This window comes from Chlorocebus sabaeus, chromosome 25, assembly GCF_047675955.1.
Source record: "Chlorocebus sabaeus isolate Y175 chromosome 25, mChlSab1.0.hap1, whole genome shotgun sequence".
Taxonomy (NCBI): Eukaryota; Metazoa; Chordata; class Mammalia; order Primates; family Cercopithecidae; genus Chlorocebus; species Chlorocebus sabaeus.
Genome location: NC_132928.1, coordinates 30,517,572 through 30,535,765, shown reverse-complemented (window position 1 = coordinate 30,535,765; position 18,194 = coordinate 30,517,572). Strand labels below are relative to the sequence as shown.

General features: G+C 32.1%; 1 long non-coding RNA gene across 1 annotated transcript in view; it reads left to right on the top strand.

Annotated features, from left to right (window-relative positions):
- Positions 1 to 16,606, top strand: part of LOC103230360 (uncharacterized) — a 57,042-nt gene extending 40,436 nt beyond the window's left edge. Inside the window, exon 3 of the long non-coding RNA XR_005236110.2 lies at positions 16,382 to 16,606. This is a non-coding gene — a long non-coding RNA (uncharacterized lncRNA). The remainder of the gene's footprint in view (positions 1 to 16,381) is intronic.
- The last annotated feature ends 1,588 nt before the right edge of the window (positions 16,607 to 18,194 follow it).

Sequence of the window (18,194 nt, the reverse complement as noted above, 5' to 3'; positions counted from 1 at the left end):
TAGCTTCTATTACATAATCCAATATAAAATAAATTTATAGTTTACTTAATATAAAACAATTATAAATTAGTTATTAATTTCCCTACAGAGGAACCATTTTATTACTTTGTATTTTTAATGGTTTAAATGGCTCATCTATTTACATAACATTAAAAATAATAATTATTAAGAGTTATGAATTATTAAGAATGTATCACATTCATTCATTAATCAACTATTGATAGGCCATTAGGTTTCAAATATTATACAGTTATAATTTAGAAAATGACATGTTGATAATTATAGTGTAGTATACTTTTATACTTGTACTTTATAGTGTTGAGAAAATTTTCACCTCCAGTATTTTATTGGAGTCTTGAAACAACCAAGTGAATTTCAAAAAAAAAAAAAAAAAAAAAAAAAAAATCTGAGACCAAAATCTATGATTCTTTCCTCTAGTAAGTCAGGCTTAATCTCTATTGAAAACCCCCAAATGTTGAGAAAATCCCATGGATATAATATCCCAACTAGATGATAATATTACTTAGGCCATACTTTCTTTAACTTTTCTGCAGGATAAAATGTTCTATACACTTGGGAAAGGATAGGGTTAAATAATGTCACCCTTAGGAACTGAGTTTCAGTTAATTGCAAAGTCTGTTTTCTACTGCATTCTACTTGGTGTCATAGAAGTTTCATCTGGTTAAAAAAATGGGAAAAATGATTTCAGAGTGCATTTACTGCCTCAACATTCATAGCATGCAGGAGTAGAAAAAACACTAAACTTGAAATTAATCGACTTGGATTTGAATCCTCTTACACTTACCAGCTCTGATATTGGGCAAGTCACTTAACCAGAGTTTCCAACCACTGTGGAAAAGATTGTTGCTTTTAATAATGGTGATGATGGTGATGATTATGATAGTTTTGTATTTATTGAGCACTTCCACTCAGAAGTCATTTGTCTTGATGTTTAAAATAGATACCATTGATTAAAACCTATTTCACAGTAATTTTGAGAGTATATCTATCATATACGTATATAATGTATGTTGACATACATACATCTAGTGTCGCTAGATCTGAAGGTGTAGTTTAAAAAAGAGCATGGGTTACTAAAGTTGATATGGAGAGGGAAAAGACCCAGAACAGCCAACACAATATTGAAGGAGAAGAACGAAGTTGGGGGAATGACACTACTCAACTCCAAGACTTACTATAAAGCCATTATAATCAAAGCAGTGTGATATTGATGGAAAAATAGACAAATAGATCAATGGGACAGAATACAAAGCCACAAACAGACTCATATTTACATAGTCAACTGACCTTCAACAAAGGAGCAAAAGCAACAAAATAGAGAAAAAATAATCTTTTCAACAAATGGTGTCCAACAATTGGACATCTACATAGAAATAATAAAATCTAGACACAGACCTTACACCCTTCATAAAAAATAACTAAAAGTGGATCTACACCTAAATGTAAAATTCAAAACAATGAAACTTTCAGAATGTAACAGGAGAAAATCTACATGACATTGGGTATATTAATGACTTTACAGATACAATATCAAAAGCAGAATCCATGAAAGAAATAATTGATAAGTTGGACTTCGCTGAAATTAAAATTTTCTGTTCTGCAGAAGACACTGTCAAAAGAATGAGATTTGTTACAGTTTGGGAGAAAATATTTGCAAAAGACATATCCAAAAGAAATACTGACTTTTTTTCCTAATAAAAGATGGTTATCTAAAATAAATAAATAAATCTCAAAATGCAACAATCAAAAATGAACAAGAAGATTAAAAAATGGGCAAAAAACCTGAACAGACACCTCACCAAAGTAAATATACACATGGAAAATAAGCATATGAAAAGATGTTCAACATCATATATCATCAGTAATTTTCAAATTAAAACAACAATGAGATATTATACACATCTAATAGAATTTGAATGGCAAAAATCCTAAACACTGATAACACCAAATACTGGTGAGAACATGAAACAACAGGAACTATCATTGATTGCTGGTGAGAGTGTAAAATGGTACAGTCACTTTAGAAGACAGTTTGGGAGTTTCTTACAAAACTCAACACACTCTTACCATATGACCCAGGAATCATGCTCCTTGGTATTTACCCAAATGGATTGAAAATGTATGTCCACATAAAAATCTGCATATGGATGCTTACAGCAGCTTTATTCACAATTGCCAAAAGTTGGAGGGAAGTAAGATGTTCTTCAGGAGGTCATTGGATAAATATCCTATGATTAAGACAGTGGAATATCATTCAGTGCTAAAAAGAAATGACATATGAAGCCATCTAAAAAGACACAGAGGAACATTAAATGCATATTACCAAGATAAAGAAGTTAATCTGAAAAGGCTGTGTACTATATAATTCCAGCTATATGACATTCAGAAAAAGGCAAAGTTATGTAAACAGTGAAATTATCAGCAGTAGTCAGAAATTAGGGTAGAGGGAAGGATGAATAGGTGGAGTATAAAGGATTTTTAGGTCAGTGAAACTATTCCGTATAATACTATAATAATGGATGCATACATACCGTTATATATATGTTAAAACCAATAGAACGTACAACACCAACAACGAACCCTAACATAAACTCTGGACACTGGATAATAAGGATGTGTGAATGTAGACTCATTGATGATAACAAATGTACCGCTCTGGTGCAAGATGTTAATAGTGGGAGAGACCGTGCATATGTGCTGAGGGTATACAGGAACTCTGCATTTTCTGCAAAAGTTTGCTGTAATTCTAAAACTGTTTTGAAAAAATAAAATCCATTTAAAAGTTAAAATAAAATAAAAATTTTAAAAAGTAGTTGACAAAGTGATTAAAGTCATTTTAAGCGTTTTAAATTTGTTGGTTGATATTAAATCTTTCCCCCATGTCTGCTCAGTGTATAAATTCACATAAGTATATCATTGCCTTTCCTTTCTGATTTGCCACACTTCCCCTGTACATTTCTTACACTCTTCTTCTCTCATTTACTTCATGAGGCCTGAGGCATACTTAGAGTTGTAGACTGTGGTTCAAGTTAGGGAAGGTACTAGATTTCATTGGAAAGTACTTACTTTCATTCTTCTTTTCCCATTTCAAAGCCTTGTTTGATAAATTATCAATCAGTCTTTTATAGAATTATAATTCCTGCTAGGCAAAATTAAAGTTATATTAATAGGAGACAATGCACACGTAGGACCCTTGAGTTATCTCTGAGCCAACTTACTGCCTGATTTATACATCACTAAAAGATCATAATGTCAACCCAAAAAGTATTTGCCAACTTTAGTTTTCTTGTTATCAGCATTAGAAGAAAGAAATTGTTTTATCTTTTAAAGCTTTAATCAAACAAATTTAAAAGACACCATATTTTGTAGACTCTAGAATACTTTTTGCTATATGATTTATAGATGGAGTTTTTAAATGTTTTATGAATGTAACACATTTTTATTGATTCTCTGCCATTTGCTAAAAACTGGGGATATGGTGAAGCACAAGAGAGATAAGTTTCCTGCTTTTGTAGAACATGTTTTCTGGAATGAAAGAAAAATAAAAAGCATGGAAACACAAGAGTACAGAAATAATGACTATATAATGAACACTTGGAAAGAAAGATTACAAATAATCAAGAGAATCCAATTCGATGGTATGATTAGAGAAAACCTGTCAGAGAAGGTAACATTTGGACTGAGACCAGTAGAATTAAAATGAACACACCAAGTACAAACTGTGGTAACAGGCATTTTTGGAAAAGAAAATGATACCCTGGTGCAAAAACAGTTTGCATGAAAAAACAGAAAGTAGGCCAGTGTACCTGAAACAGAATGAGCAAAGGAAGAATTTATGTGGCGAAGTTGAGGAAATAGAATGGAGTCATCAAAAGTCTTACAAACCATAGGAAAACTTGAGATTTAATCTAGCACATTAGGAATTCATTGAAGGATTTTACATGAAGGGGTAGTATGATCTGATGCATGTCTTAAAATGTTTATACTGGCAGTTGTATTTGAAATAAGGATAACGATGGAATACTAAAAAACAATTAGAAGACTAACACATCAGTCAAAGGGAGGACTAATCAAGACTTGGATTAGAGAAGTGATGGTGGAAATAGATAGAATGGAATGTATTTAAAATATCTGTTGGAAATAAAGTGAATAGGAAGTGGTGCAGATTAGATGTTGGGGGTATGGAAAGGAAATTATCACAGAAAACAACTAGGTATTTGTCAAGTAGGCAGTCGGGTATGAGTCTGGTTTCGGCACAAGGTTATTCCCATAGAGATCTATGGTTCATAGTGAACACTGTATTGCCATCATGGAATGTTTGGAAATTTTATGTGGGCATTACTTAGATGTCACAATGATTTGGGGGCTTCTGTTGACATTTGGCTGTCAGTGGCTGGGAATGCTAGATGACTAGCCGTGTGTACGACAATTTGGAAAAACAAGTTATTGGCCCATGTCCTATACAACTTTTCAATGTTCTCTCCAACTGAATGCCTTGTAAAGATAAATTGGTAGTAGTTAATTGCATGATAATTCTTTTTTTATTCAACAAGCAGTTACATAAGAAGCCCAATAACTTATAAAAAGATAGTGAAGGAGAAGGAAAACAAATATATTGTCTTAAAATCATGAAATAAATTTGTGTACTCTGTTTATCTGTCTCGTACTTGATGTATTATTGTATTTCCAACCATATATTTAGCGGTAAAGCATTTCAGTGCTGTAACGCAGCTATTAAAAATCAGTAGTTTTAGTCCTGTAATGGAGTTCCGATGTAACAGATGAAACCACTTGCAACAGACTCAGAACCAAATGTTAATTAAAATAGTGCATATGTATTAAGGAATGTCATTAATAAAACTTAAAAAAAGATATATCACTGCTAAGGTAAGAAATGACTATAGTGAAAATAACATGGAAATGTTACATTTGTTTTGGGGCTGCCTGTTGTTTCTCAGCTTTGGTCTTGTTCTGTTCCCAGAGGTTTAACACAACTTCTCTGCATCCTCTTATATTTCTGCTTCTCTTTCTAGCTATACTCTACTCCTGGTTGCCCATTGAAGTAGAGTCCTCTGTCTCAAGTACTAGAAACTAAATGTAGGCTTCCATTTGTGGTAGAATTTTAAGAGAGAAAATATGTTTGAAATTTTGAGATACTTTATCACTACTTCATACCATGCAATAACACAGGAATTATTTTGGTACTAAGAAAAAAGTTCCTTCATAAAGTATCAAACTTTCTTATTGGTTCCACTTCAACAGTCTGAAATTTATCTTGGCTACTTTTCTTATTCCTGTGGTAGTTATTTTCTTACTATAAACAAATGAATTGTATTTACTATAACATTCTAAACTAGATTTTATTCTCAAGCCCATTTCTACCTCTCTGCACTTTTTAATATTTGTTTGCTTTTTGTATATAATGGCCTTTGATTGTCTCACTGATAAATTCATTATAAATAGGTACAAACATTATCTATGGGTATGTCTGCTAATAAAGACATTTCTAAAAATTTACATGTTAAATCATATTATTTTATTGTAAATTAATTTCCTTTTATTTTTTTCTTTTTCTTTGAGTTAGGCTGTTGTATTGACTTTCTCTCTAATCATGTCTCCAAATAATTTACAGTATTTATAAATTTTATTTGGGGATAGTAAAGATGGCAGTGCAATAAAATATTTTATATAACAGAAGGCCTTAGATCCAATAGGAATGAGATCTACTGATGTAAGTGTTGCTTTAGCCAGCCTACTAGATGAGATCATCCAGGAAATGGCATAGCCAGAAAGGAGGAGAGGGCCTGGTGCTTGACTCTAGGCTACTGTAACATGTAGATTGTGGGTAGAAGAGGAGAGGCAAAAGTGAGGAGCAGGAGTAGCTAGTGAAGGAAGAAAGAAATAGAAGATACTGGCATCGTGAAAGCCAACAGAGAGAAGTATTTCAGAAAAGACATGGGATCTCCTTTGTTAAAGGCTGCTGAAACTTTGAAGATAAAGACAGAGTAAAGTCCTTAGCATTTGGCAAAATGGTAGCCGTTGATGACCTTAAGAGGAATTTCAGTGGAAAAGTGGGGAAGTCAGATTGCAATAAGTTGAACAGTTAATTGCAGGTAAAAGCTGAGCAAATTTTTTCTTACAATGAAAATAAGAATTGTATGTAGTGAGGATTTCAGAACGGAGGAAGAATCTTTTATGAGAGATATTTACAGGAGATTAACAAGAAAAATGATTGAATTTTAGCAGAGGTGTCTTCTGATTCTTTTGATTACACATTTAGATTATAAAAGTATATTTGTTATAAACAGTGTAATAACGAAAATATTTAAGATAGTAAAATTTTAAATCCTGGTAAAACAGGCACGAATATTAAAACAGTTTATGAGAAGCTTGAAATTGAAATAAGAAAAAAAATCCCAGGCACACAGAGGGTAGTCAGAATATATTTTTAAGTGAATAAATAGATTACTTGTAAAAGACTGATGTATTGCTGTTCTTTGGAAAGGGGTGTAAATAAAAACCTTAGCTTATGTTAGGTGTTACCAGACTTTCTGTTGGGGCTATATTTAACTTTACTACTTAAAAGAAAGAACACTAAGTCCTCCCTTTTTTTTTCTCTTCAAAGAACCAGTAAGTACTTGATGGGTATTTTACTAGTGATCTATGTAAACATCATAGCTTAAATATTAAAACATTACATAGAAAATCATCTGTCTATTTAAAACCAAAAGTGAGAAAAATATCTAATGACATTTGTTTTGAAGCACTTCACTAAGATTTTAGGTGAAATATTTTAAGTTCTTGTCATAACAATGTAAAATACACAATTTTAGTGGATCTTTTGCTCAATGTAATTTTCACTTTAGGCAGAATGACTCAAAATACACTGATAAAATTGTCTTTCCTGGCAAAGCAATTTCTGTTGATCATCATAGTACAGCCTCAGGGAAAATGGCTTTTTAAGATATATGTGTGCTTGAAGTTATTTTAATAGGTAATGTCAATGTAAGCTTGGAAAATGGAAGCTACACTGAAAATTGGTTGAAAATGGGGGCTCCTCTAAATGCTTTTGTCATATTTTGGAGACAATAATGCAAAAGCTAACAGAGTAGTGGACTATGTTAAATGTATGTGAACAGAGTCTTCCCCTGAACAGTAATTCACAAGTCACTTTTCCCCAATACCAAGTAGTTTATCAGCAAATGGCTTTAGTCAGGTCACACTAAAATACTTGTGCCTGTTTATAAATTATGTCACTTGTCATGGCCTCCTAATATCCACCATTGGTTGGGTAATCAGTAGGAGGAGAGAGAGATATAGAGGGTGAGAATCAACCTAAATTAAGGACTCTGATGAAATTGTACATATTACAATTCTATGATCTTTAATATGTATTGCACTGAAGGTCTTCCAATCAAAATTATGGAATCTGTTCACCATATGCTGCACACTCTCTGGAATTCTCCACATGGAAACAACCAATTTATTTCTAAGAGAAATTTGACTTAGACTATTTTTGTGCAGATTTTAAAGTGTTTTTGTGTGTTTAGTCCAACGAACTTGTTAAAGCTATAATTATTTTTATGGAGAAGGCTAACTACCCAAACAGGAAAAAATAATTTTCTTAAAGCCTATTTGAAAACTATAATGAAAAAAATTAAATATTTTATGATAAAATAATAATTCTCATTCTACTATGTGTAGCTCCTACAATAACTCAATTGTTTTCTTTGCTAAAATTGCCACACTTAAAAGCATCTCTTAAAACGTGTACCATCTTTTCTAACACTGGCATTTCAAATGTCTCTTTTCCCATCCCTGGGATCACAGTCACGCCATCTTGCACTGGCTACTCCTTGATCTTAAGAAGTTTCTCTCTCTCTCAGTCATCTATTACAGATACTACTCTGTTATGCACTGGGCTTAGAATATTTGACTATTTCACTAAGGAGTACTATGCTCTAGCATATAATGTACTACCTCTTTAAAAGTTCTTAATTTCATGATTTCACATGATTTAAAACACATTAGTTCTTTTTTTAGTTTTTTAAGTTTCAATTTTCTGCAGTTTATGTCTATTTATAATGAGTGATACCTGTATTTATAAACACTCTAGAGACTATAATCCATTGTATTTAGAATGGTAAATTATGTATACATCTATTCTAGAGAGTATATTGATTTTTCTTTAAATAATCATTTTTTCTGAAATAGAAAGCATATTATCTTCTGTTGCTATGCTATTGTTTCAGTTTATGTTTAGATTTTCGATTTCAGTCTTCATGATATTTTTGGTGGTGAAGGGTTTCAGTTTTGAAAAAGTGATGAGGTGATGTCTTTATTTTTTAATCAGCATCTCCTCCATTCCACTCTTCTCAATGTTTCTGCCTCCTTGAATAGTCCTTGTTAAACTGAAACTTAATCATCATTCAGTTTGTAGTTTTCCTAGCAAACACTACCTTTTTAAATTAAATGTTATATGCACTTTGCAAATCCAAGCTTATGTAATATTTGGAAAGACTTAGAAATCATCTGTCCAATCTCCTCATTTAGTGGATGGGAAAGTAAGCTTCCCTCAAATCCTAAGGTGAAACAATTTCTTCAAGATCGTAAAACTGGGAAACACATAGGGTATCTCAAAATTAATTTCTAAAAAGATTATATGTTTCATCAACTAAAAAAAATCTCTGAACATTTGTTCAATAAAACAAAAACATTTTAAACAAAATGAAAGTCAATTCACTACAGATGCATAAACTATTAAGACAATAAAATTATTTCAAACATATGTATATAAACACATAAGCTTGACATTTTCATTTTAATTTCAATATTCTTGTCTTTCTAAAAGTTTACAGGAGCATTTGACTGGTTGTGTTCTTACAAATGCCTTTGGCTATTTTTGCAGCCAAATCATTACGTAACCACCTCTGCTCCAGCTGTGATCAGGTGAATAATCTTCGTACACTTGGACTGCATTTTGAAGGTATGTTTATACTGACTTGTCATGTTACAGGATACAGATAATGGGTCTATATGAAACTCAGAATAGCACTTTAATAGATATCCTACTTGCTATAAACAAGTAGCTTTAAATTGAATTAGCTTTTTTTTGTCTTACAGTGAATAAAGAAAAAAATTTATATAGGTGCTCACCACTTAATTTGGTCTAAAAAAGAATAAATTTTCAGGCACTGTCTGTATTATAAATTTCCATTGCTACCTCTTTATTTCCATGTAACATGTTAATCATTTTGTTCTAGGGTTGAAATAGATGCTTTAGTATGTAAATATTTCAAGCCTTGGTATAGTATTTCAGAAATGCTCTCAAATGTAGAATTTCATAGATCACTAAAAAGCTGTGATTTAATTTTTACAAAGAGTGCAACATAAATTTAATTCATCTGGGTGCTGGGTGGCTCAGTGCATGCTTGTCTAGTTATAGTATTTGGTGAGTAGCAATGTGAATTTTATTAAGTAAATGATCTTTGGGTTGCAGAATGGTCTCTATTATGGAAGCAACATAAATCTGATAGCTGCATAGACTAAGGGCAGAACCAACAGTGAAATATATGTATCAATCCCTGAATCATTTTCTGAAAGAAAATGTTAGAGTGTTTGACCTTTATTCATAATTGGGAAATTTTAATGTATTAAGTTCAATGGACAACAAGTGAATGCAGAAATAGCAAGCTATATTACAGGTGTGTTTTTAACAGTCAACAGTTTGAAAGAAAAACAGGAAACTCTTACTGCTGGTCTACTGCTGATGTATGTCATTATTTTTACAAACAAGGAAGACCGTAGCTAGTTTATTTGACCTATTGTCTAGGTAAGACCACATGTCTAACTGCTCCATTCACAATTTCTCCCAAAGAAGATTTGCTTTGTCTCACCCAACTCTTCACATTATACCATGTCAATCTGATGACTTGATTCATTGTATTTCTTGCCACTCTTTATTATTTTTGCTATCTAGTTTTACATAAATATAATTATCATTTAAATTATGAATTTATTTCTTAAACACTGGAAAATACATTTAAAGCCATTAAAAACACACAAGCAAAAACTATTATTTAACAGTAGTTAAAAATCTTTAGTTGGATATATTGACTGCATCTTGCTACTCTCAACTTTCTGTAAAAGGTTTAAAAAATTAACTTTAAAATGTTCCTACCAACTCCTTCAGTTGCATTTGGACATTTGTTAAAAAAAGAAACTAGGGGTTTTCCCCCCTTTTTAAAACAGCAGATAAAAGTGAATGCTAGGTTGTTTATCAAGTGCATATTTTAAAATTTTAGCTTGGTTTATCTATAGTAGTTTCTTTGGAGAGCATTGTAAGAAGTGGCCACCCAATGCACTTTAATCTTTCTAGTTTGTGATGTGGTTTAACTGCATGTAAGATTAAGCTATATCATCCTAGCTTTACATCAGTAAATACCTGGAAAGAATTAACCTTGTACATAAATAGTTTAAAATTTAACCCTTTCTATATGATGTTACTTCAAAACTGTGATGGGTTTTTCCACATATCAAATGTAAAATATAATGAGTAATTTAGGCTTGTTTAGCTTAATTTCTAATCAGAGATATTTAAAAATATATGAAGGACGAAACATTGACAGCTAGCAAGTTTAAGTATCAGAAAAATTGTGACATATATTTTACATTTCTGCTTCCTTGATTTATTGGTACTTTTCTTCAAATAGCCATTCTCAAACACAGGTAGCTTAACTGACCTTTCAAAGACCGTCATTTATGCTGTATGATTAAGCTTGCAGACTAGATACTTTGTTCTAAATGTGACTATAATGCTATGAGCTTAACCAGTAAGCTCTTCGAGAGTTAGAAAGAGCTCCAATAATTAGCATCCCTCCCAATTCAGAATATTACATCCTATGAAAGATTATTTATTATCTGTATGTACACTGAATATATCTATCTCAGCTTTCACTTAAGAACCTTTGGAGTAAAGTAATCTAGTAGATTTATTACGCTCATCCTAAATGTTTATTCAAAGTTGAACAATCCTAATTCTTTTAAACTTTTCTCTATTACATTTTTTTTCTAGGATATCTTCATTCTGGTTACACTTCTCCAGATAAATGATAGTTCAGAATTATGTTTCAAAATGCTTTAGAGGAGATTATGTTGTAGAAAAAAAATGTATTATTTGTTATTTTCCTTTAGCATTAGAATATAGCTCTTCCTTTAATTGAACTGTATGTTAAAGCAATTGAATTTTTTCATTAATATTTCTGTTGAACAGTATGTTAAAGTAATTGAATTTTTTCATTAATAATTCTATTATATAAGAAAACATGGTTCCTATAACACTTAAATTCCAGTGTGGCAATACACTGACAAATAATGTGACACATCAAAGAATAATGGGACAACAAAATATATATTTGATGTCACTCATTCAAGATAATACATTGAAAACATAGAATGGCGAACAAGATCATTCAAATTATTTAAATTTTATTTTTCTATTCCATGAAAAGTTTGAATGAGATCCCCAAAAATATCTGAATGCATATTTCATACCAAATATGACACCTTCAGGAGCTGTTATTGCAACAGTGCACTAAATGTTTAAAACAAAATCAAAATGCCTCAATGTAAGTGGAGTCCTCCTGTTTTAGTGAGGTGGTTACATTTTCTATCTCTCTCTCCAGTAAATTTATTCTCCTACTACTTCCCCCAGATCTTTGAAAAATAGGATATATTAACCCCTTATTTTTCCTCAAGGTCTGTCAAACTATCATGCCAACATAATAATAATTTTTAAAAAGGACTCCCTTTTAATATATATGCCTTTTTGAATCTACACTTATGTATCTCACAACATCATTTCTCTCATTATTTGTATTACATCATTTCTTTCATTATTTGCATAGTATTTATCTTAACATCTAATTAATTGTTTTACCTCTAACATTGTCTGTGCTCTGACAACAATTTTAAATGTTAAATATACCTGTTAAATACCAGAGGAATGAAGATGGTGAATTAAACACAACCTGTTTCTTATATTCCCATCAAAAATCCCACTAAAATAAAAATAAAGGGATTTTGGAATGTGAACACTTATAAGGACAAACATAAGTAGAGTAGATACCATCACAACTGTAGTTTGGAAGACAGAAATCATATGAACAGATAGTAACTGATTTAGCCATCTGGGAAAAATTGAACTCTTAACCCATGGCAAAAATCTAAGAAACAACCTTATCTATACTACAGAATACTTTTTAAAAATTATAAACTTGTAGTGCCAATTTTCTGATGGAAATGAGGGCAAGGTGGATTAAAACAAGGATGAGTCGTTGAAAACTCTAAGCAACTGTTAAAACCATACACCCATTAGGATGGCTAAAATTGTAAACACAGATAATAACAAGTGTTGACAAGGACATGGAGTACCTATAAAATGGTCCAATCATTTTGAAAAACAGTTTCTTAGAAATGTAATCTTACACATTAGTATTTATGGAATGGAAACAAAAGCATATGTCCACAAAAAGATTTATACACAAATGTTCACAACAGTTTTATTCAAAATGGTCAAAAATTATAAACACCTCAAGAGTCCATTTATAGTAAAATGAATAAAATAAAGGATGTACATTTATACCATGGAATACTACTCAACAATAAAAGAAGGAAATCATTGTAAATGCAAGAACATGGATAAGTCTCAAAATCATCATTCTGAAAGAAGCAAGACACAAAAGATTACAAGTTGTATTACATTTGTAATAAATTTGTATAAATTTGTATAAATTTCAAAATTGTCTATAGTACTTGCCTGGGGTAAGTACTAAAGGAAGAATTGACTACAAGGGATGTGAGGAATATTTTGTGGGTGATGGATATATTTTGTATATTGATTGCAGTTGTGTGGTCATGAGCTAATACAACTATCAAAATTTATTGGGTTGTATACTTTCAGTAGAAGGGATTTATTGCGTGCCTGTTATTCCTCAATAAAATCAATGAGTGAAAAAGCAATTTAAAATAGAACAAAGAAACAATTAGAACCTCAGGTCTTCTCAATCATTGCAAGGCTCCAAAGGATTTATTTTATTTTGTACCAAAAAAAGACTGGAGGTGGGAGAGGTAGGTTTCTAATCTGGGAAATATTTGAAGGTAGGGTATTCTGTTGAGCATAGGATAATTAAATTAACATTTATAATACTGAATATTGATCACCTAGCTCTCTCCCCAACATATCTTCCAGAATGACAGCAGCCAAGGTTATAACCTCTAGGTTACTGAAAGATCATTATATGGAGATTCTACTTAGTCAAGAGAAAAAACATAAATATACCTTTTTTTTTTAAGACAGTGACATAACCTATAGTGAAAATTACAGTTACAAGTTTCATTTGGGGGCTCAATGTTCCAAGGCAGCTTTTAAATGCCCTACTTTTAAATATTAGCAGACACCCAAGGATCACCAGTCATTTGTGAACTTCCAAGTTAAAAAAAAAAATAAGGATCAAAATACACAGAGAAAAAATACGAAATTTTGGAAATTGGGACATGTATAAAAAAAGCATTTCAGTGATATTCTTAGAGAAATAAGACTTTTTTTAAAAAAAAGGATTCAGCAAAATTTTTAAAAATTCCATTGCAGTATCCAAATATAAAGGGTGAAAAATTTGATTAAGAAAGGAAAAATACTTTTCGTATACAAAATAGCTTAGAATAGCACTTACATACACATAATTGTGTAAATACTGATGTAATCAAACTTATAACTGTATTGATAACATGGGGAAGATTGAGTGTGAGTGTGTGTGTGAAAGAGAGAGAGAAAGAGAGAGAGATGCAGAGAGAGAGAAAGAAAGAAAGAAAAGAGGTATACATTTATGGTAAGAGCTCAGTGTATGAGAGTACAAGAGTGCTAAACCTCATTTCTTTATAGGAGAAAATAAGTAGAGAATACTTAAGAATTGAACAAAAAGTCAAGACATAACAATATAATTCTGATATCTGAAGTATGGAAGTAAATGCCCCTCAAAAAAAAAGAAAGAAAAAAATCAGCTGAAAAGCTGAAAAGAGTTGCGTCTATAGACAGGCAAATTAGAGAGAGAGGGCACAATGAATTCTCTATTTTGTTATAAGAAAAATAGCTTTGCATGTGCATATATAAGGAGGATAAAGATGAAAACAAAACCACATTTAAAAATGTAAAAAAATAAAAGCTATTATCCTGGTGTGATGGTTAATACTGAGTGTCAACTTGATTGGATTGAAGGATGAAATATATTGATCCTGGGTGTGTCTGTAAGGGTGTTGCCAAAAGAGATTAACATTTGAGTCAGTGGGCTGGGAAAGGCAGACCCACCCAAAATCTGGGTGGGCACCATCTAATCAGCTGCCAGTGCAGCTAGAATATAAAGCAGGCAGAAAAACGAGCCTACATCTTTTTCCCATGCTGGATGTTTCCTGCCTTCAAACATCGGACTCCAAGTTCTTCAGTTTTGGAACTCAGACTGGCTCTCCTTGCTCCTCAGCTCCTCCTATATATATATATATATATAGAGAGAGAGAGAGAGAGAGAGAGAGTAGGAAATATATTAGTTCTATCCCTCCAGAGAACCCTGACTAATACACCTGGCTTCAGAATTCCTCAGTCACGTACATTATTATGTTATAGTATGTATTATGTCCATTATTATATTATAATGTTCTTTATCTCTAGCCACACATCATCATATAATCACATTTTGTCACTACAATCAACTTGTGTCATCTGATGAAACGTATTTTTAATGTTTTAATTCTAGATCTAAATTCAAGATCAGCATTATAGCTTTTTATCATGTATCACTTTCTAATATCTGAACTTACTATTTTCTCTCCATTATGATTTGTAATATTTCGTATTTTGAACCCTACAGTTTCCTGTACCTCAGAGCTTTTCTGTCTTCTCTTGACCAACTTATCACTCTAAACTACATATTCAGCCATTCATTATAACTTGTCTGACAGCTAAGGATCCCTTAATTGCTTGAATGTTCTCTATTGCAAATCTCTCATTTCTTCATAGCTACATCCTTGCCAGGTTCCAAAAGGTCTTCAGAGAAGTCTGGACTCCTAATGCTAACTTATGTTGATTACCTACTCTATTGTATAGTCCTCAAAGTACCAATTTTACCCCTGTCTTTCTAATATTCAGCTAATTTTTCCATGTGGTTTAAATTTATCAACTTTCATCCTTTTATTCATAAAGGTATCCCTAATGTTTCATCATTCTATATGCAATAAAATATCACATATTTTATCTCATATAAAGTAGAGAAAGAAATACCTTTCTCCCTTTCTCTATTTTTAACTAGTTCAGGTCCTTTTGTATTATATAGAAGGCAGAGTTCGAATACACCATCCCCTGAAATCCCAGGATTCCTGGTCCCTGGTGTACACACATTTTCTCTCAGTTATTCAATCAAACACTAATCTAGGTATCTCTGTGAAAGGGTTTTGCTGATATAATTAAAAGCCTTAGGCTTTAATCAATTGACCTTAAGATTATCCTTGTGGGCCTGACCTCATCACATAACTAATTTAAGAGCAGAGAGGTTCCTCCAGATGGTTGCAAAAGAGCATTTCGTAGATTCAAAGCACCGTTGCTTGCTTAAAGATGGAGGAGGACACATGGCCACAAGTGCAGTGATCTCTTGGAGCTTGGACCAGGCCCTGGCTAACCACCAACGAGGAAATGAGGACATCACCCGGAAGGAACTGAATTCAGACAAGAACAGGAATGGCCTGTGGGCTGATTGTGCCCTAGATCGTGAAGACAAGAAGTCAGTCCAGCGAAATCTTGATTTCAGCTTTGTGATACTCTGAGCAAGGAGCCCCACCACATTATTCCAGACTTCTGACATATAGAATGGTGTGCCAATAAATGGGCAATGATTTTTTTACTTGCTACATCTGTGAGAATTTGTTACACAGCAAAATAAAACTCATACTAAAAAATTCAATTCTCTCTACTTGATTCTGAAACTTGCTCTATCAACTAGCCCTTGTTTTGTGTGTGCGTGTTTAAATTCTATCCTACCCTACCCTACCCTACCCTACCCTACCCTATCCTATCCTATCCTATCCTATCCTATCCTATCCTATCCTATCCTATCCTATCCTATCCTATCCTATCCTATCGGTCTATTATTCTGCCTCCTAAGTTTAATACCGATCTTCTTGCAAAAATAAGCTACAGCTACTGTCTATATTTTCTCCTTAATTCTGAAGAATACAGAGCCGACGTCCTGTGGAGCATGAATGTTGTTTTAATTGACAAATCCTGTTATCTTTGTTCATCCTTTCTATTTCTCCACAGTATTGATTACTGGCAGGATTCTCTGGTCATCTTATCCTACATGATTCTTCCTCCACGTCTGTCAACATGGAGTTTTGTACTCAGCAAAATAAAAATCTTTCAAAACTGAGGACCAAAACAAACAAAGAAAGAAAGACTTTTTTATATTAAAAAACCAAGAGACTTCTCTGGTAGCAAATTAAAACTACAATAAATGGTTAAATGAAGGAACATGATATCAATTGGAAATGTAGATTTCCACAAAGGAATTGAGGACATTTGATATTATAAAAATGTAGGTAAGTATAAAAGAAGTTTATTTTTCTTAGTTTTAAAAACGTTAAGGAGTAATTGACTTTTTAAAGCAAAACTAGTAACAACGTATTGAGTTTACAACATGGAGAAAAGGAGTAGCAAAAGACTGTTGTAAGATTCCTAGAAATATATGTGAAGTAGAGTATTATTATTTGATTGTAGACTGTGATAACTTAAAGATGTAGAGAGTAAATATTAGAGCAATTACAAAAAAAGATGTAAAACAAATAAATAGTGGTGATAAAATTGAATAATAAAAAAACTATTACATTATTTCCAATTGTTCTCTTGAAGATAGCAAACAAAAGAGAGAGAGAGATGGGACAAATGGATACCAATCAGGAAGATAAGAGATTTAAACTCAAACATTTTAATAATTACATTAGATGCATTTACATTCAGTTGAAAGACAGATATTGTCATAGTGGATTAAAAAATACAGGCCTGGCACAGTGGTTCACACCTGTAAGCCCAGCACTTTGGGAAGCTGAGGTGGGCAGATCACAGGATTGAGACCATCCTAGCCAACAAGATGAAACCTCATTCTCTATTAAAAATAAAAAATCTAGCTGGGCGTGGCGTGCATGCCTGTAATCCCAGTTACTTGGAAGGCTGAGGCGGGAGAATCTCTTGAACCTGAGAGGTGGAGGTTGCAGTGAGCCGAGATTGTGCCACTGAACTCCAGCCTGGCGACAGAGCTAAACTCCGTCTCGGGGAAAAAAAAATATATATATATATTTAATATATATTATATATATAAATTTTTATATATTTTTATATATTTTTATATTTATATATTTATATTTATATATTATATAATATATAAATATATATAAATATTATATAAAAATATATATATCCTGTTGGAAATTCATTTTAATATAAATATATATAAAGGTTGAATGGATAGAAAAAGCTATGCAATGCTAATACCAAATGCAAGAAAGACAGAATTCCTATTTTAATATCCAACAAAGTAGATTTCAGAGCAAAACATACTACCAATGGCAATCAGGCATATTGCATACTGATAAAAACATCAATCCATGAGACAGATATAACTACCCTAAATGTGTATGTAACTGTTAACTTAAAAACATATAAAAGAAAAACTGAAAGGAGAAATAGGCAACTCCACAATTATGGTTGTAGGGTACACTTTTTTCCGAGTAATTGATACAAGATGGGGGAAAAAGGCAGTAAAGTTAAAGCTATATACCACTATTACCAACTGGACATAAATGACATTTGTTGAACACTGTGCCTAATAAGAGCAGAAAACACATTCTTTGAGGTACATGTTGATCAAACACTAATATAGACCATATTCTGAACCATAAATAAAGCAAACATCAATAAATTTGAAAGATTTGAAATTATACAAAGTATGCTCTTTGGGTATCATATTTGGAAATTAAACAACAAATGTGTAAGTAACTTATTGGTCAAAAAAATCACAAGGGAAATCAGAAAATGTTTTCAACTAAATAAATATGAAAATACAACCTATCACAATTTT